A 20908-nucleotide genomic window follows, 5' to 3' on the forward strand; every position below is an offset into this window, starting at 1 on the left:
GAGGTGGGGCCTCACCAGTGCCGAGTACAGGGGGATGATCACTTCCCTAGTCCGGCTCACGACACTATTCCTGATACAAGCTAGGCTGTTGGCCTTCTTGGCCACCTGGGCACACTGCTGGCTCATATTCAGCCGGCTATCAACCAACACTCCCAAGTCCTTTTCTGCCGGGCTGCTTTCGAGCCACTCTGCCCCAATCCTGTAGCGCTGCATGGGGTTGTTGTGACCCAAGTGCAGGACCCGGCACTTGGCCTTGTTGAACCTCATACCATTGGTCTCAGCCCATCGGTCCAGCCTGTCCAGATCCCTCTGCAGAGCCAACCTACCCTCAAGCAGATCAACACGCCCGCCCAATTTAGTGTCATCTGCGATCTTACTGAGGGTGCATTCGATCCCTTCATCCAGATCATTGATAAAGATATTAAAGAGAACCGGCCCCAGCACCGAACCCTGGGGGACACCACTTGTGACTGGACACCAACTGGATTTAACTCCATTTACCACCACTCTCTGGGCACGGCCATCCAGCCAGTTTTTTACCCAGCGAAGAGTACACCTGTCCAGGCCATGAGCAGCCAGTTTCTCCAGGAGAATGCTGTGGGAAACAGTGTCAAAAGCTTTGCAAAAATCCAAGTAGATAACATCCACAGCTTTTCCCTCATCCACTAAGTGGGTCACCTTATCATTGAAGGATATTAGGTTTGATAGGCATGACCTGCCCTTCACAAACCCATGCTGACTGGGCCTGATCACCCTGTTCTCCTGCATGTGCCGTGTAATGGCACTGAGGAGGATCTGTTCCATGACCTTCCCAGGCACCGAGGTCAGACTGACTGGCCTGTAGCTCCCCGGATCCTCCTTCCGGCCCTTCTTGTGGATGGGTGTCACATTTGCTAACCTCCAGTCAGCTGGGACCTCCCCGGTTGTCCAGGACTGCTCATAAATCATGCAAAGTGGCCTGGCAAGCACTTCCGCCAGCTCTTTCAATACCCTTGGGTGGATCCCATCCGGCCCCATGGATTTGTGCACCTCCAGGTGCTGAAGCAGGTCCCTCACCTTTTCCTTTTGGATTACAGGGGCTTCATTCTGCTCCCCATCCCTGTCTTCTAGCTCAGGGGTCTGGGTACTCAGGGAACAACTGGTCCTACTGCTGAAGACTGAGGCAAAGACTTCATTAAGTACCTCAGCCTTTTCCTCGTCCTTGGTCACTATGTTGCCGGCCCCATCTACTAGAGGACAAAGATAATCCTTAGTCCTCTTCTTATTGCTAATATATTTATAGAAACTTTTTTTGTTGTCCTTGACAACAGAAGCCAGGTTTAGTTCCAGCTGGGCTTTGGCCCTCCTGATTTTTTCCCTACATAGCTTCACTACCTCTTTGTAGTCCTCTTGAGTGGCCTGCCCTTCCTTCCAGAGGCCATAGATCCTCTTTTTTTCCCGAAGTTGCAACACTAGGTCCCTGTTTAGCCAGGCCGGCCTTTTTCCCCGACGGCTTGTCTTCTGGCACATGGGGACAGCCTGCTCCTGCGCCTTTAAGACTTCCTTTCTTGAAAATCATCCAGGCTTCCTGGGCTCCTTTGCCCTGGAGGACTGTCTCCCAGGGGACTTTGTCAACCAGGCTCCTGAAAAGCCCAAAGTCCGCCCTCCGGAAGTCCAAGGTAGCAGTTCTGCTGACCCCTCTCCTTGCTTCTCGCAGAATTGAAAACTCTATCATTTCATGGTCACTGTTCCCGAGACAGCCTCCAACCTTCACATCCCCCACAAGACCTTCCCTGTTTACAAACAACAGATCCAGCAGGGCACCTTCCCTAGTTGGCTCTCTCACTAGCTGTGTCAGGAAGTTATCCCCAGTACATTCCAGGAACCTTCTAGACTGTTCCCTCCCTGCTGTATTGTATTCCCAGCAGATGTCCAGCAAATTGAAGTCCCCCATGAGGACGAGAGCTCGCAATCTTGAGACTTCTCCCAGCCGTTTATAGAATATTTCACCTGCCTCCTCATCCTGATTGGGCGGTCTATAACAGACTCCTACTGCGATATCCGCCTTGTTAGCCCTGCCCCTGGTTCTTACCCATAAACATTCAGTCTCATTATCACCATCATTTAGTTCAAAGCATTCATTCATTCTTTTCTCATGAGTGCTTCTCATGCTTCAGTGGCGGCCAGCAGACTCCATCTTGGAGTGCCATCACCTCTGGCTTCAGGTATTGGAATATTTCTCCACGTGCTTTTATTCTCCTTTGCTTTCTTTATTATTTTCATGGCTAAATTTAAAACATTTATTGTTTTCAGTTGTTATTTTTTTTATTTGACCTTTGGCACATGATTGCATTACACCTTGCAAATAGAATCATAGAATCATAGAATCATTTAGGTTGGAAAAGACCCTTGGCATCATCGAGTCCAACCATCAACTCCACTCTAGAAAGTTCTCCCTTACACCATGTGCCCTAACACCACATCTAAATGAGTCTTAAACACATTCAGAGATGGTGACTCCACCACCTCCCTGGGTAGCCTATTCCAGTGTCTGACCACTCTTTCTGTGAAGAATTTTTTCCTAATGTCCAGCCTAAACCTACCCTGCTGCAGCTTGAACCCGTTCCCTCTTGTTCTATCGCTAATTACCTGTGAGAAGAGACCAGCACCAACCTCTCTACCATGTCCTTTCAAGTAGTTGTAGAGAGTGAGGAGGTCTCCCCTCAGCCTCCTCTTCCTCAAACTACACAGTCCCAGCTCCTTCAATCGCTCCTCATCAGATTTACTCTCCAGGCCCTTCACCAGCTTCGTTGCCCTCCTCTGCCCTCGCTCCAGCACCTCAATATCTCTCTCGTATTGAGGTGCCCAGAACTGGACACAATACTCAAGGTGTGGCCTCACCAGTGCTGAGTACAGGGGGACAATCACCTCCCTCCTTCTGCTGGTCACAATAGCAGTTCTGCTTTGTCATTAGTACCCTTTGCCCTCTCCAGCTGAGTTACCAGGGAGTGGAGGAGACGTGGACCCATTAGCTAAGTGCTGACAAAGACATTGTGTGGGGAAGCAATGTTTTTCTTTCCCAGGTTGAATTATCATGTTGACTAATTTCAAGTCAGCATTGTTTCACTTCCTCCTTCCCAGTGCTTTCCTCTTTATTTATTTTTTGAAATCAGGAGTAGTCATGAGACAGTGTCTGGTTGCAGATAAGAATCCTTGTCCCTCACAACTCTGTAGCTTCTGCGTGTGTTGCATAGCTGTACTTTATTATTTTAGATTGTGTGATTGTGATTTCCTGTAGTGAAATAAATTTGCTGCTCCTTGCACATGAAAAGATTTGGCTGAGCTGGTTTCTGATAGAGACCAGAGAGGGTAGAGAGTCACTGCTAATTTGGAAATTTCACTGCATAGGAAGGGGCTTAGAAGTTGGGGGAGAGACAGACTAGATATCTTTCCCCTCTTCTCCAGGCTCTTCCTCTACTCGCTCCTCTTTCTTCCTGCTCCTTCACAAACTCCTGAGATATAGGACATCTCTCACTCCATCCTTCTCTTTGGACCCACAGATCCTCCTCTCCATCTTCGTTGTTGCAGTTGTCTGGAAGTCCCCACCAGTCCTTATCCACCTTCCTGAGCCTGCCGAGCTGTTCGAAACATAGGGGCAATGGAGATGAGTTAGAGCATGGTCTAGAGCTGGGCTTTGTTCTTAAAATCAGGTCTGGGGTGGATATCTGGAAGATGTTCAGATTTTCTTCTCCTGCTGCCATTTCTGCACAAGATCATTGGTTTAATACTTAATGGAGAAGCAATTGTCATGGGATATTACAAACAACATTTAAAAAAAAAAAGTGCTTTCAAAACTTATATTTGTGTTTATTGGATGCTGGGTCAAGGTCACAGTTTAAATCCGAAATCTTTTCGTACATCTAGAAAAGCAGTATTTTCAGTAAATGTTAGCATGGCGAAGTATTTAATAAGAGACACTCTTTAAAGATGTCAAGAAGCACTTAAACATGATCTTGTTAGTAAATTAATTTCTAAATGTGACCTAGATTAAAAATAACAACACATAGTAGCAGAAAAGCAATATAAAGCCAGTAGTGTGAGTATGCACCTAGATTCAATGCCTTTTCTTTCAGTTCCCCTAATGTACTAAGGTGTTCCCAAACACTAAATATAACTACCGTCAGAACATTTACTATTCCTGTCTCTTTAGCAATTCCCAACACAAATTCTTAAGGCAATGAAAATTTAAAGTTTCCCATAGGCAAAAGCAAACTTAATAAAAAATAAATAAAAAAACCCCAAACTTAAAATCTTAGTACTTCTGATTTCTAGTAGATGTCTAGGTAAGAATAAACCAAAATTTACTTTTAGGAGGATTTTTACTTTATAAGGTTTTGAAAATATTGTGGAAACTACTTTCAAGTGCATTAAAACCTTCTGAAAAGATAAAAAAGACCTCACTTAACTGGCTAATTTTTTTATTAAAAGAACCCAAACATTAGCCTGGAAGAAAAGCAGTAAGATGTTTTACTTAGGGTACAGTCAGATAAGTACTTGTTATCACAGCCCATTTTTAAGAAGGTATTTCCTCCCTCTCCTCCTTTTTTATGTGCTGAAACTGATTTAGGCAAAGCCAGTTTGCTTCCCATTTTAGCTGATGGTCCTTTGTTAGGTCTCAGGAGAGATGGAAACTTCTCAGTCGGTGCTAATCTTATCATGATTGACCACATATATTTTTCAGTAGTTGACTGGTCTGTTGACAGCTGAGTGCAGTAAGAGTATAAAATATATGGAGCAAAACCCAAATAACCCTCGGGGGGATCACTAATAATCTGATGGGCTTTTCATTTCCACGCATCCATCGGGCATTAGTGGGTGGTGGAATTTCCTCTGGAGCTCACCAGTTCTGCTCTAGACACATCCCAGAGGAGAAACCTGCTGACTCCCAGTACCATTTGTAACAGGGTGAATGTTTTCCCTCAATATTCCTTTGAACTCCGAATCATACATATTTTGACGTTAGGAATGTGCTTAATTTTCATGAAGGAAAAAAAATAATCTGGATTTACATAAATGAAAATGTTTTCTTTTGACAAGTTAAAAACTTTGACACATTTGGAAAATCTGTCTATTAAAAAAATTACGTTAAATCCACAAATGAAACGGACCTCATTCAAATCAATTTAAGTTATACCAAAATAGAAAATGAAGGGAGAGGCTTGTCTGAGTAAATTCAGACATTTCCACACTTTAAAATAAGTAGGATAAAACTAAGCCTCCACTGTGGATGCCTGAAATTAGGTGAGATTAATTCTACCCCGCTTGTTTGTACAATCAGGCCTTTTCTCTGCTTACATTGATCGCAGTGCTATTAAGGTATCATAAACATTTTCTTTTTGTAGCCTTTGGCCTGCATTTTTTTGTGTTTCTCTCATAAACTGAATAGTAATTATCCAAGGAAAATGCTGTTCTGAAGAACTACGGGGTTCAATTAGGGAGAGTGGCAAATGCATTTCTAACAATGATCATAGAATCATAGAAACACAGAATCGCAGAATCATTTGGGTCGGAAAAGACCTTTAAGATCATCAAGTCCAACCATTAACCTGGCACTGCCAAGTCCACAACTAAACCATGTCCCTAAATGCTACATCTACATGTCTTTTAAATACCTCCAGGGATGGTGAGGAGCCTGTTCCAATGCTTGATAACCCTTTCGGTGAAGAAATTTTTCCTAATATCCAATCTAAGCCTCCCCTGGCACAACTTGAGGCCATTTCCTCTCATCCTATCACTTGCTACTTGATATGTAACATTTCTTTTCCATTGCTATAGGCTTCTGTCCTGCTTCCACAATTTGTGTACCCCTGAAGATCATTTTCAATGATTCATAATGAAGGAATCTACTTTAATGGTGAAAAGATCCTATTTTTTATCATCAGCACACTCTAGTGTAGATTATGTAGTTCAGGAACATTTACTTCCGCTTGGGGTCACAAAGGTAGGGGCTATTCATGCTTTTGGCTTATGAGAATTGAAATTGTTGTTAAAGTGCAGATAGGCTTCTTTGAAAACTTTACAAAATCCTTCTTTTATCAGTAGAGAAAAGGACAATTTGAGTCACAGTATAAACACAACGTCGGTGCAGCTGGGAGAGGAGGACACGTGATATCTGAAGGAGAGAGAATGACCTGTAGGTAATTGAACAAGGACAGGAAAGATCTGGGTCTATTTCTTCTGAAAGATCAGGTCTGTTTCTGGCCTGTTGGGGCCTTGCTCAAAACACTTTGCTTTCCTGGAGAATCATAGAATCGCCTAGGTTGGAAGGGACCTTTCAGACCATCTAGTCCAACCATCAACCTAACTCTGACAAAAAACATCACTAAATCATATCTCTAAGCATTATGTCTACCTGTCTTTTAAATACCTCCAGGGATGGTGCCTCAACCGCTTCCATGGGCAGCCCATTCTAATGCTTGATAACCCTTTTGGTGAAGAAATTTTTCCTAATATCCAACCAAAACCTCCCCTGGCACAACTTGAGGCCATTTCCTCTTATCCTATCACCTGTCACTTGGGAGAAGAGATTGACCCCAACCTCTTTACACCCCCCTTTCATGTAGTTGTACAGAACGATAAGGTCTCCCCTCAGCCTCCTGTTCTCCAGACTGAACACCCCCAGCTCCCTCAGCCGCTCCTCATAAGACTTATTCTCCAGACCCCTCACCAGCTTCGTTGCCCTTTTCTGGACCCACTCCAGCACCTCAGTGTCTTCTTTGTGGTGAGGGGCCCAAAACTGGACACAGTACTCGAGGTGTGGCCTCACCAGTGCCAAGTACAGGGGGACGATCACTTCCCTAGTGCTACTCACCACACCGTTCCTGATAGAGGCTAGGATGCTGTTGGCCTTCTTGGCCACCTGGGCACACTGCTGGCTCATATTCAGCTGGCAGTCGACCAACACCCCCAGGTCCTACCCTCATAAGGCTTATTCTCCAAACCCCTGGTCCTACCCCCGGAGAGGTAGAGTTCACCCAAGTGTCTCTCTACCTCTGAACTAGGTGCTAGTCTTCACAGACCAGTGGTACAGTCAGTGGTACAGTCAGTGGTACGGTGGTACAGAAACAGGTACCTCCAGAGGGAGAGTTGCCATTAGGAGCAAATCACAGGATAAAATGAATGGATCCATGGAGGCATCCGTAGTCCTCTGCTGGACATAAATAGAAAGTTACCAGCTCTGTTTTAGAAACCTTAATTTTCTATGCCTCACTCTGCAAATCCATGTACACTCTGTGTACATAGATTCCCAGCTGCTTTTTAGAATAATAGTTTTTCCTTTATTTTTCCTGTTTCAGCCCATTAATGAAAGCTTTTAGGAGACCAATAAGTTCTCATTTTCTGGCACACTTCTAATCTCAGAAATGAAAACTCAAAATCTGCCTTGTGGTTATAAATCATATTGTTATTGTTACTATTCATTTTCTTATTATGATAGCATCTAGCAGCTTAATCAGATCAGCATGTCTCTTGGGATAAACACTCTGCAGATCTCAATGTGCTCAGAAAGGAAGAGTTTTTTATCCTTTAAACAGTAAGTGTTTATAGTTGCATGTTTGCCTCCTTCCTTCTCTTCGTATTTATTCTGGAAAGCATGGGCTTCAACGAGATTTTCTGCTCTTAACTACTGCTCTTAAAATTACATCAGTCCCGAACTGATGTATTAACAGTAAAAGTGTAAACTCTGAAAAATAAAAATCTGTTTTCTATGCAATGGAATCTATTCAGCAGAAAATCCCCAAACTCATCAGTTTGCAGTAGCTGTACGTTTTTTGAGTGCTTTGTATGAATCTGGCATTTCTCCAGCAATGCTGAGCTCTTAGTGCTGAGCAGTTCGACTCCTACTGGGTCCAGAAAATGGGGGTAAAATAGGCTGTTTTGGTGGCGTTATTCAGGTGGTTAGTTACAGCCTCCCGCGTGCTTGATCACAGGCCATGAATTTGTGATGTGCAGTTACAGCCATTTAGCTCATGGCGTAGAAGCAGACAGTGGGTCCAGCTGCCTCGGGTTTAACCCTGTGTATCAAGACGGCAGCTCCCGGTTTGGCTTTCACACCCTGTGTTTTACTGGGATGGGTTGTAGCATGAGACAACGTCGTTTCCAAATTCAATTAACCTTAGGTTTAAAGCAAATCACACAAAGTTCGGTCTCACATGAGAGGTGTGCAGCCTGCTCTAACCCAGTGCTACAAGCACTGAACACAATAAAGGCGAATTCAAGACACCTTTTCATTCTGCCCGTGTCCAGAGTCAGGCATGAACAGTTGTCAGCTGGATTAAATCATTTTAGTCTGGTCTCTGCAAATTCCTATGAAGAACACTAATTCTTCTGCAATATAGGTAATTATCTGCACGAGGACTTCCTATTTCAAAGACCCTCATAGTTATTTTGGGGAGCAGCACACAGCTACACATACCAATAGAATGAAAAACTGCGCTTGATCTCTTGGCGCTAGTTCTGTTGTCTGGTTTGTCGAGGCCTATCCGTCAGGAGGCCCCAAATTTAATGATGGCTAGTTTTAGAGGTTAAAAAGCCAAAGTCATGCTGTTTGAATCATATGTGAGTAAAACTGTGGAAGTTATTTGCAATTCATTGTTCACTTTTCTCTTTCTTGGTGCTATTGGTTGGTGAAAACCAATTATTCATTAAATAAAGACACACTAGGAACAGGATTCGTATGTAGCCATAATAAAGATCATCATGGAAAATTGTACAAAAAAATGAAAACAAAAGCAAAGCCCCAGTGGAAGTGTTCAGCTCTCCACAAATTGAGGCTATTTTTAGAGGAAAGATTTTCTAGGCCTGATTTTTCTTTTATTTTCCCTACAGATGGGGTTCCTGTCCCTAAGTTCAGACATTTATAGTACAGACAAGTCCCAGTGAGCGGGTCAGCCCAGGTTGCCTTTATAGTTAATGTTAAGAAAGAGAGACTTTTAGAAGCCAATTTATCTGACCCAATTTAAGTATCTTCTTTACGGTGACAGGAATCATCCTGTAGAGTCCACTGACTGCACTGACTAGATCCCTCTTGACTTTTAAGGGAAGGTAGAGATTTCTCTGCCACCAACAGCTACTCTATAGACTATTAAACCAAGACAAATGATCCCATCTGCATCATCTGCTCAGAGAACTGGTCTGAGTAATGCCCGTCTATCAATTCTTTTATGGACTACTTGGTTTATATTTTCTACACATTTTGCATCCAGAAAAGACTTTTTGGGAACATAATCCATAAAAACTACTATAATTCTTCTGAAGAAGAGTGGTGTTTTCTTCTAAAAAGCAAAAATTACTTCTTATTCTCATAAGATTCTTATAAGGAGGTTATTCTTTTTTAGCTGAAGAGGGTAAAATGGGCTGTTCTTGCATCTCCACAAAACAATCAGTTATTTCAAATGAAACCATGGCTTTCTTGGTGTGGAGGAACACTCAGCTATTGATTTCAGTGAGGACTAGAATTTTAATGTTAAACTCACAGGACTGTACTGGAGGAATTACCTTTGCTCATAATCAGAGGTGGAAAAAGAATTCGGCTCTCCTAACTTTAGATATGCATAGTGTAGACAGCTGCAATTAAGTCAGACACCTCAGGCTCCTCCTATAAGCAATTGCTAGTGTTGTAGCATTTATACATTCATCTGATTTAAATCTGAGCTTTATAATGAGCTGTGCCTGGCCAGGTGGTCAGCTCGCAGGCAGAGACCACTGCACATCCGCATGGTCAGGGTGTTCTCATCTGGAGCCTCCAAGCTGTGTTTGCAGGTGACCTAATGCAGGTCCACGCACAGAAATACGATTATTAACTGTAATACATCAATGATATCATAAAGGCCTTTAGGATAAGCTAATCAACATCTAAAATTTAAGGATCCCAACCATTTACTTCATTCAGGAAACTGCAGATTTCAAAAAAGTCCACGAAGCTGATGTAAACTCCTGCTCCAGATTTTACACCTTTTTTCTTCTCCTGTCTACATTTTCTGTCACCTGTCAAAATAAAAATCCCATGGAATTCAGACCAAATTATTAAAGTGTAATTTAAATGACCCCTAAGGTGTTCCAGCCCAACTAGCTAATCTTGTATTCAAAGACAGAAGCAGAGTCACAGAGGCCAAGAAAATCCATTTGCCCATTATCCTAGGTAGTTTTTCTATTTGTGGTAGAGTGTCTCAAAGAATCTGGGATAAAATGGTCACATTCAGGACTGTTTATGCGAGATGGTGTCATTCTGGAGGTGGGCGGACATCTTCCCATGAGGCCTGTGAAAGCCGCTGTACTCTCTGCATGTAAATGAAGTCCACTTTAGTGGGCTCAGGGAAAAGAGAGAAGAGATTTTGATTAGAGTTTGTCTGAGCAGTGAGTGACAAAGGTGTGGAGCAAAACTGAGTGAAACAGGACCCTACAGCTGGTTTTCCCTCATCACAAGGGAAAGTCCATCCCAAATTATTATTCTGGGGTGATCAAAGCTGTCTCTTATTTTGGCACTGGAAATACTGCCCTAAGAAAAGATTTAAAAAACTGCTCTGTTTCCACAAGACAATTTAGTTTTAACTAACTCAGTCCTTTTGACCAAAAAAATAATAATATTAAAAAAAAAAAAAACCACCATAAAATAAAAACACTTTGTCAGAAATTCTCAATTGGCAATAGTCTGTAAGTACTCCTGGCAGCGTGGACGTAGCGTGCCTCTCCCTAGAAGGGAATGGAAAGCCTTACATGATCTCCTCTTTCCACGGGAGCAGCATTAATGTGCAAAGGATAAAATGATTGATCCATCAGTGTTTCCATCAGGAGCAAATTGAACCAGGGGAATTGCTCTCGAGGTGGGGAAATAAGTTGGAAATCAGATGACAGAGGTCTGGAAGCACACTTACTGCAAAAATGAATTGAGTCGTGCAGTGATTTCAGAGTGCAACGGTGTGGTATGGGCAGGAATGGGCGATGAGGGCAGACTTTGCTGTCCATCTCAAACCTGTAATCTCTTGTGCAGTTGATAATCTTGTGTGTAAAAGGGAATATTCGTTTCAGTGAAATTCATCTCTTAACTGTACTGACATTATTGCTGTTAAAGAAGAAGGGGCATTAAAATGCATTTTGTCCATGTGCAGATCTTTGTATGAACCAGTGACCTCTCCTGTTCTGGTTGTTGTTTTTTTTGCATTCAGGTAGCTATAAACAGATTTTCTTTTATAATGTTTTTAAACTCAATCAAGTGTTTCTTTTGCAGTAATGGAGAATTAGGAGAGCCCTCCAGTGGCCAAGAAAGAAAAAAAAAAATTCAGCGTTCGTCTGGCAGTGAGCCAAACAAGTCTAGAAACTAGGGGAAGAAATATGTGCTATGTATTTCAAAGGTAGTAGCTTCCAGTCCTGTTAGGGATGACTTATATCCTGCTTACGTTGGTCCCTTGATCCAGAAGAATTCCACAGCACTGGACAAGCGCTCTATATATCCCTGAATGATATAGCATATATTTATTCTTTCGTCATTTCTGTCTAGGAGGGGCTATTTGCATGAAGGGGAAAAAAAACTTTTGGGCTAAACTAATAGGTTTTATATTCAAGAACTTCACAGGAAATCAAAATGAAATCACTGTAGTAATAATTAGTATTCAAACTGCAACAACCGCAGAAAAATTTCGTCACAAAAAATAATTATTTCTTCATTAAATAGCCTCCAAAGGCAAAGTTGAGATGACCAGGTGCTTGTTGCATGCAATATTGCTGTAAATAATGATTCTGATGGTTTTTTAAGCGGAGGCAGGGAAGAAGTGCTGAAAAAGAGTATCTTTTCCAGGCATCAGTCTGCAGAGTTTGACACCTACTTATGATAACTGCCAGTTAGCAACATCATGAATGGCTACGCTGGTTGGAGGTAGGAGATTTTGAAAGGTTAATGAGGAAATTTGATGATTCCATAACAGAAGCAGCACTTGCTTAGCAGTAAGTTGAAAAGTTATCTTCTCTTTGCAATTGAGTGTGAGAGCGTATGAATGACAAAATAGTTAATCAGAATGTTACATGTTTTCCCAAAACTCTTTCTTTAATATTCATTGGGGTGAGATGTGCAGTTTACCAAATACAAAACAGATTAACACATCATGGGAAAAGAAACCCAGCTGTGCTGTCAAGTATATTGGAAGTGCCACACTTCTCAGGATTAATTTTTTGCTGCACCTGTTATTAAAATATCTATCACAATATCAGCTATTTTATTTTACTTGATGACAGTTACATGTATTTTACATCTATGCTGAAATAAATCTATTTTAATGTTGATGCTTATTTCAGTCTTCAACTGTTTTACATTGAATTCTTGGGGACTGATCCTTGGCTTTTGTAAAAGTCCACTGTAACCAGTGCTGATGTAACCAGTTATAGATTGAGCTCTCCCTATCTAAACACTTGATAAGAACAGAAAAACATTGGTTTTGAGGCTTTAAACTGTTTTCCAATGTTTATTCTTACTGTGAAAGTTCTCACACATAAAATGGACACAGTCAGTTTACAGGTGGCTCAAAATGTGTGTTTCAGAATAACAACATTGTATAACCTTTATACAAGATGAATAAAATTCAAGGCAAAACATAATATTTGAACAAATATGTGTGCATTTTAACCAAAGCAGCATTTAAGTCCTAGTTCAACAAATTACCTCTGTTTACCCAGTCGCTCAAACTCCTCCTTAATTCCTGAAGTCAGTGAAAGTTAAGTGTGGGTTTAAAGTTTGGCAATGTTTAAGCACCAAAGAGCCTGACTTTGAACAAGGAAACAGCCTTTACCAAAGAACGTATCTGCCCACGATGGACACGCTTAGGAAAAAAACCAAAAAACTAATGATAAGCCTAATGCATATTTTTTAGTATTTTAGAGTGTGTCACTGTAATGTGAGCAGGACTTCTTTTTACACAATATTTTAAGCTGTGTCACCTAAATTATCTAACAGCATTTTTCTGTTACGTAGCATGCAATGAGTGAGTATGTGAGCATGAGTGCGTTTGTGTACAGTAGAGTTCCCCGACACAATTCATAGTACACAAGGCTCAATGAAATGGAGACATCTCTCTGGCTTCAGTGGAATTCTTCCCTCTCAAACCATATCTATGAACAGTAGTTAACATAATTTATCTTTTGAAGATAGCTTAATGTAGGCATTTTTGTTTCTGCTTTGAAACTGTGCTGCACTGCATTATTTGTGCTCTTCAATTTATGCCTAACATGTATCTAGAGCTCCAATATCCATCTCAGATATGCAATGTGTTGTCAGGAGAGAGCTCTATCTAAAATACAAGTGTATCTAACCATCTCTTGGGCTGAATTACGTCCTACTAAGTAGAATATCTAAGAGTTACGAACTTGAAATCATTTGTCTCCAAATTGTTATTGATGTTATTTGTCTCCAAATTAAATGAATCATCATTCTCTGAAAGTGGCCATTTCCCTGGAGGCTGTTGGAGAGCCTAGATACCTGGCTTAGTCTAGACACCCAAATTTTAGATGGCTGAAATTAGATGAGATGAATCCCATTGCTACTATGGACCTCTCAAATATCCGGCCTATGCTTATGCAAGACCTGCGGTACCCTGTAACACACAGGTCAAAAGGTAGTGAGCCAAGCTAGGGAAGAGATCTAAAATGGAGGTAGATGGATTTGTTATCCCAGGAGGTATCCAAAACTATGTAGATAGCAAGGGTCGCTGATTCCAGATGCAGGCAAAAACTAATGCTACAGAGATCATGTCCTTCCATCCATTCTGTTTTTCTGGGTCTGCAGTCTCATATGGTAGCACTTTGAAAGTGCTTTGCAAATCACAAATCAGGGGGTCATTAGGGTCTTTTTACTCAGTTATCATGACCCTAATAATATTGTGATAATCCATTTTTATGCCTAATTATTCCAGCTTCTGTCTAGTATGACTGGACCCTACCTCACTATCTGTTACAGAATGATGCTCTTGAGAACTACTGGTCTCACTTCCCGAAGTTTGGATGCTCGTGATTTCTTCCACTGAATTTCCAGACATTTTCTCTTGTGGTTGCTGACTGTCCTGGAGTCCTTATAATAATCAGCTGGCTAGCAGACAGATGCAAATCTATTATACAGTTTGTATTGTATTGGCTTCCTCTTGTAAATAATTACAGTAAATTTAAGACATGGAATCTCTAAACATAATGATATGTTGCTACAATTGTGATAGTCGTATCATAACAGGAAATTTTTAGTCTCATCTTTATTCATGATGTGTTTAATTTAAAATATTTTTGTTTGATCTCTCATGAAATGATAGGGCCAAATTCATGGGATCACAGTTGCCAAATATTCTAGGGGACAGAGGTGCTGCAGGCCAGTGGGGAAGAGCTCAGCAAGCAATGATCTTTGTTCCAGGCATCTGGAATGGGATTCCCTTGACTAAATGCAGACATTTACACCAGTCCAAGTTGTTATGTGTTCCTCTGACAGACAACAGAGATCTACTCAGGGTACTGGATGAAGCTGAGGGTGAAATCAATCTCATCCTAACATAGATGATTACAATAGATCAGGTGAATTGCATTACAAAAGTTCCTATTTCTTTCCATTGGCTGCAAAAGAAACCTAGGTTGATTGGCACATCTGGAGACATCTGCACTGGAGTTACCATAAGAGACGTGACACATCCAGAATTTGTTTCCTCTCTGAGAGAATAAGCATAACAGTTCAACCAAGAGAAGAGAATTGTCAGGAAAGCTTCACTTGCTCTACAAGCCTACTACTTGTGCTACGCTTTGTTTGTTTGTGTTTTAGGAGGTTTACCACATTTATGAAGGAGTCAAGTTTGGTAACCCAAGGAATAAAAATCTATTACCTAAGATAAAGCTAAGTAATAATAGAGAAAGACTCTCCCTAGTGACATGCTGATGGTGGGCTTCTTCTGCTCTGTGGAAGGTCCAGTTTTTCCTCAGTCTAATATCCAGTAGCCTGAGTGGACGTACATACTAGAAGACCAAGTGTTTATTAGAAAATTTGCTATTGTTGCTTTGTTGAGCTTGGCAATGGTGAGGCACTTCTGGGGATTTAGAACAGCCGTGTGAACTGATATTGTCCTGCTAGCTGGAAGGCAGATTAAGTCTTCAAGATTATGGGCCCATGCGTACATATCTTCAAGAGAGATCTGGTCAGCCCTTAGAATCAATAGATATCTAAGTCTCTATTTGGTTGCTTAGATACAGGTGTCCCAGAACATTTGAGATGCTTGAAGACAAAATACTCGGCCTCCATCTGCTGCTTTAGAAGGGGTAGTTCTTCCCTAGGACTAGTGGTTATCTGCCAGCCTCATGTGCAAGCCTCAGATATGCTAGAGTGTCTCAGATCGTGCTGGACATGTATTTTTGGGCAGCTGAACTAAAATCTAGATCCTCCTTGGCTATAATGGCAGCTTAGATACCTCATGAAAAGCAGAGAGTCAAAGGAATCTCAGCCTGAGAGCTGGCAGCTCTGCAGTGTTATGAGTCTCAGATTTTGCACCTGGGTTGGGCAGAGATGCCCAAAGGAGTACATAAGCCACTAGCCCACAATCTCAAAGCCAGGCCACTGATGCTTCTGAAAAACACAAGCAGATATGAGCTGGATGGTTTAAAACTATGAGTTACAATACTGTAGCTACAATGCTGTATGCTGCACAATGAAGGCAAGACCCATAATCCAAAGAATTAATTCTCTTACTGCATGCGTTAAGGTTGTTTAGGATGCCCTAGTAATTAGAACATGGCAATTTGGAGCAGGCTGGTTTTGTTGGTGGGCTAAATCATTTTTTGAAGCATCTGATTTTGGTCATTGCCAGAGATGGGATACTGGGCAACATGATCTGAGCAACCTGGTCTAGCTGAAGGTGTCCCTGCTCATGGCAGAGGTTTTGGAACTAGATGATCTTTAAGGTCCCTTCCAACTCTAACCATTCTATGATTCTATGATCATATGTTATTTCTACCTTGTTCTCTGTTTTCTGGGCTGTAGGATGTTTCAAAGTCAGTTATCATGAAGAGTGTCTGTGTGTTTTCAGAGGAAATGGGGGATTTACTTCTGAACATTTTATTACCCTCTACCTTTGCTTTCTGTGCATCCTCCCAGCTTAAGACAATATGGGATGACTACTCGGATCTTCCCAGCGTGCACTGACCGTCAGCACAATGAAGCAGAGTGGGAGGCAGGGAGAGCAAAAGCTCGACTGGCATGGCCTGAATTAAGCCACAAGAAATCTTGTGTTGTAAGGAGGAGAGCAGGGCAAGACCTCTGATTCTATACATCGTATTTGGCAACGGTCCCATTGTACATAAGAGGAAGAAAGTGGGACTAATGAGACACATTGTCATGGTCATCATTTGTTCAGATGTGACCTAATACCCTTTTTTAAAATTTATTTTATTTGCTTATGCTGTAAACAGAGGACCAGGCCTTTGCCAGGCGTAAATAAATGTATAAAATTGGTCCTTTCTGTTCTTGTATGTCTGTGAAGCACTGACCCTGAGTTTGGCTGTGTATAAAATCACTGTTATTCTGGAGTGAATGTTTCTGTGCTCTAATATGGTAGATGGTGTTCTGCACATTCATCCAAAACACCTCACTTTAAAAAAATAACATTGGCACTTTATGAATGTGTCAAGGTTGGTTCTTTTGTGTGGTCTTATAATGTCCCTGCAATGTCTCATCATTTATCTCATGTAACGTGATTCACTTGTACAGGTTTTATAGCTGTAAAGAATGACAAGTGTATTAATGTGCTGAAAGAAATATATTAATGTGTAACTACGAGCCATTTATTATTTATGCTGCTGAATCTTTTTACACCCACAGTAAATATTTTCTAACATCAATGAAGCTGCAAAGATTCATCACCACAGACCTGAATTTTTGAATTTTATCTTTGCTCACTACAGTCATACTTCATTTGTGGCAATAAAGGATGTCTCTTGTTTCTAACAAATGAGTCTATCAACTGAAACAAAGATCTGTATTTGTCTGTGTCTGATATTCCTCTCCACATACAACGATTTGCAACTCGGCACATTCTGTGTAGATCTCAAGTCCATGCAGTAAGGACCAGATTTTGATTAGAAGTGTAGTACGAAATTTGAGAAGTGGTTTTCTTTAACAGTCCGTTCATGTAGCAGAGTATAATTCATTGTGAGAAGCCGTGGCATGGTGTGGCACAGAAGACAGCCATATATGACATCCCTGTGGTAGTTCTAGAGGTGTACTGTCTGTGAAGCTGTCATCAATCTCTTTTGCCGCTTGAACTGTCTTGCTCCATATGGTACGAATCTGTCCTGTTCCACTCTGAAAATTGCTGCCATACCTGGAACGAGAAGGAAAGGTAAATGTTTTACCAGGTAATGGTCATGTTGTCACTGCATTGAAAATGGAGTCAAATCAGTTTTGCAGTGCATGTTGAGAAGGAGGGACTTCAGGTTTATGGTCCAGCAGCCACTCTGGTAGATTAGTACCTTCCTTAAAGCATATGGTCTTGCATTCCTTACCTAGCTGAATAGTCCCACTAACTTTAAAGTCAGATGCTGAAAGGTCATTGCAATAATTAACGATTACTGGGGGACATTTTTCAAACAACAAAAAGGAGAGATGAGAAAAAGCTTATTGTGCTATTTGAAACCCTCCTGCCTCATATTAAAAGGTAACAAAAAGGTAGAGGTAGACAAATGCAGAGGTTGATGCTAAACTCCAAACTAGAGCAGCTGGGCTGTATGAGCAATTAGTTGATAACCCTGTATTTCTGCCATCAAGCTTAATTCTGCCCATTGATTGTCCGTTAGGGATTTAAAGACTTTATTTCTACAAATGAGAGAGGTGTTTCTTTCTCCTCTTCCTTCTCCTTCATCTTTCTCTCTGCCATTTTTCCATTGAAAGCAGGGTAGGGAATCCTTTCTTTGGAATTTACCTGAGTCTCTGCCTCAGTGAGGATGTAGTAAACACCACAAAGTGTTTATGGCAGTTCACATGAACCTACGTTAACTCCATAAGTGCCAGACAGAAGTGAGGTTCAACCAGAAGGCACTCTACTTGCTCTGCAGACCACAGTGCCCTATCGAATCTGTTGTTTGGGTATGTAGCTCTCTTGCTTGTCTCACGCTCCAAACACAGACCCATGGCTGTGTTAACAGACCAATTTATAATGTTAGATGATGAGCATCGATGTGGTTTTACTTTGGTTAAAAGAAAGAGACCTAAAGAGCCAATACTGGGACCATGACTCTGTGTGATACTTCCATATTGGTGATGTAAATTCCTGAAAGCCAATGGCACTGAAGTAAGAAGGGTATCCATGTAACCAGGTTGTTTGATGAATGATGTGCATTTCTTGTCCTAAGCTTTGTGTTGCATACCAGAAGAGATGGGTGGCTATTGTGCCTGGAGGGCATGAGCTCTTCACAGCAATGGGTAGGGAACCTGGGCGATAAAACAGTCACTGTAGTGGGAAAAGAAGGCTGGATGAGGTATAGTGGTCTTTTCTTTCTCTGAGGAAGGGAAATGAGGAGAGAACTGGTGTGTTTTCTTTCTTTTTTTTTTCCTTTTTCCTTTTTTTTTGTTTTTTTCCCAATACCCATCTTGAGCGGTCTCTTGATTTTGTAGAGGTCAAGTGTCTGAGAAGAAGAGGTGGCTCTAGCAGACATGACCAAGGAGCAGTCAGCTGGTCCTGGAGGTATTGCCACCCCACACAAACACGTATGTTGGCTGCCTGAGTCTGAATAGAGCTGAGTTTTGGTGTTGCTGGTTGAACAGCACAATGTCATCCTTGTTAGTCACTATTAGTAGGGCAAACTAATTGGCCAGATACCCTCTGGCTAATTCTACCAACTGTGGAGTGGGTTGGGTTGGAGATTGAGAAAACAAACTGTGTAACAGTGGTGCAAGGGCTGGCATACAAAGATTTCCATTACCGGGAATATCGTACCCCATTTATGAGCAGAGCTCATTCCCTTACTAGAAGAGCTGCAGATCACTTTCCAGTATCTCTTCTGCATAAGAAGCTTACTAAGCCGTGTCATGGTTTCCTTGCTTAGAGGCTTCTCCTCCTGCTTCCTGGATCAGTCTGGGTGCTCATCCTTTCTGAAATGCTTGCTTCCTCCTACCAGTGGAAGATGAGACTGTGACCTCTCATTTTTTTCTTTGTTTATTTGTCTGTCTTCTTCACTTCCATAACCTTGCATATTCAGATGTTCTCACATAGATTGGTTGTGCACATCTTGCATATGCACCCGAAAAAAACAAGGAATACCACCACATAGGAACAAGCCCACTTTCAAGGTGGCAAAGCTTTTTTTCATGGCAAGTGCAATTACTAGCTTTCTTTGGGTGCTTGGTGATTCCTGAGGCCCATCTCTGCTCCCTGCTGCCTGGCAAGATCTAGTAGTTACCTGTACCAAATGCATCATGGAGGGGTACTGCATCAGCAGACAATCTGCAGTGTCAGCAGCTACAATATTTCTGTCAATCTGTCGTTTAATTGGATTTTCTTCTTTTATAAAACGCAACATTTTCATATGAAATGAGTCAAATTGTTATGGTCAGGAATTGACTAGATCCAGACAGAGGGAATCTTAACGACTTAATGTTAACCACTACAAAGAACAGTTTTGAAATGAAAAGTTCACATTACCACTTGAGAGCCCTGTTTAAAGGCAACCAGTATGTTGGTCGTGGTCATATTGTGTGAATGATGCTAAAGAAATTTTGTCTCCTGCTTTTTGTGATTAGACATGTGTGGGACAAAGAGATCTGGTGGTGTTGACAAGGGTCGATTTGTTGAAATGCGGATTTCTCAAGAAGGGTTGCAATTTTGGGAACATTAACTTGGGAAGGAGATCGTCGCCCCAGAAAGAGAAACAGAGAGTTGCATTCATTTGCCTCAGGATATCATGCTGCCTAGAGAGTTAGGACACTTGTTATTTTTGTGAGTTTTGACATATTTAAAACAAAAGTGCTCATCCCAAAACCACGATGACACTTCCTCCCCTCTCCCCCCCCATTGCAATCTGAAAATCTTAAAAAATCTCCAGATTCCCAGATGGCAAAATAGCTTTCTGGCTAATTCTCTCATCACTGCATGTTGTTAATTTATTTGCCTTTCTAACCCAGTGATTTTTTTTTCTTTTTCCTTTCTTTGGATAACACACCGCTTTTGGTCCTTGAAGAGTAAAGAATGAAGCCCTTCAATCTTAAATACGAGTAAAGGGAAAGTCCAGAGGCCATTGCAGGGTGGGAGACAGATGTTATCAGAAGTCCTGTAACATTGCATTGAACTCGGTGTAAGCACCATGTCTGATCTAAAGCTGTGAACACAGACTGTAAACAGGAGCTCATTTATGGATCCCTTTTTTTCTTTCAAAGCTTCTGTGTTGTCCTTACCTTCTGTTTCTGCATTCATCTCTGCTACTAGCATGCGTACTTGTCTTGCTTTTCTCCCTTACAAGTCAGTTTTCTGTTTGCTTCCTAATATCCTTCTGGATCCATGATCCTCCTTACCAAGTTTTTGCCACTTTTTCATAAAGATTTACTCATATCCTGATGTAGCAAGTCAGCAAGGCTGGTTTGGTCTAAGCTGCTCTCCAGCTTGTCCCAAAGTGCAGAATTTCACCTAGTTCCCATTTTACTGAACTTCGATTTCCCAAAAGGTGACCTAACATCTGGGGCAGCTCGCTCCAATCTTCTCATCTTCACCCTTGTCCAGAGCCTTCTCATCCTGTTCCACAAGAATCTCAGTTTGTCAAACCCTTTGCTTTTCCCTCTCTCCCCATGTCATGGTTTCCTTGCTTAGAGGCTTCTCCTCCTGCTTCCTGGATCAGTCTGGGTGCTCATCCTTTCTGAAAGGCTTGCTTCCTCCTA

The 20908-nt window shown here is 41.7% G+C and overlaps 1 protein-coding gene across 1 annotated transcript in view; it reads left to right on the top strand.

The window, feature by feature from the left end:
* CRHR2 (corticotropin releasing hormone receptor 2) overlaps window positions 1-20908 on the top strand; it is a 168019-nt gene that overhangs the window by 30295 nt on the left and 116816 nt on the right. The window lies entirely within an intron of this gene.

The sequence above is a fragment of the Larus michahellis genome, chromosome 2, assembly GCF_964199755.1.
Source record: "Larus michahellis chromosome 2, bLarMic1.1, whole genome shotgun sequence".
NCBI lineage: Eukaryota > Metazoa > Chordata > Aves > Charadriiformes > Laridae > Larus > Larus michahellis.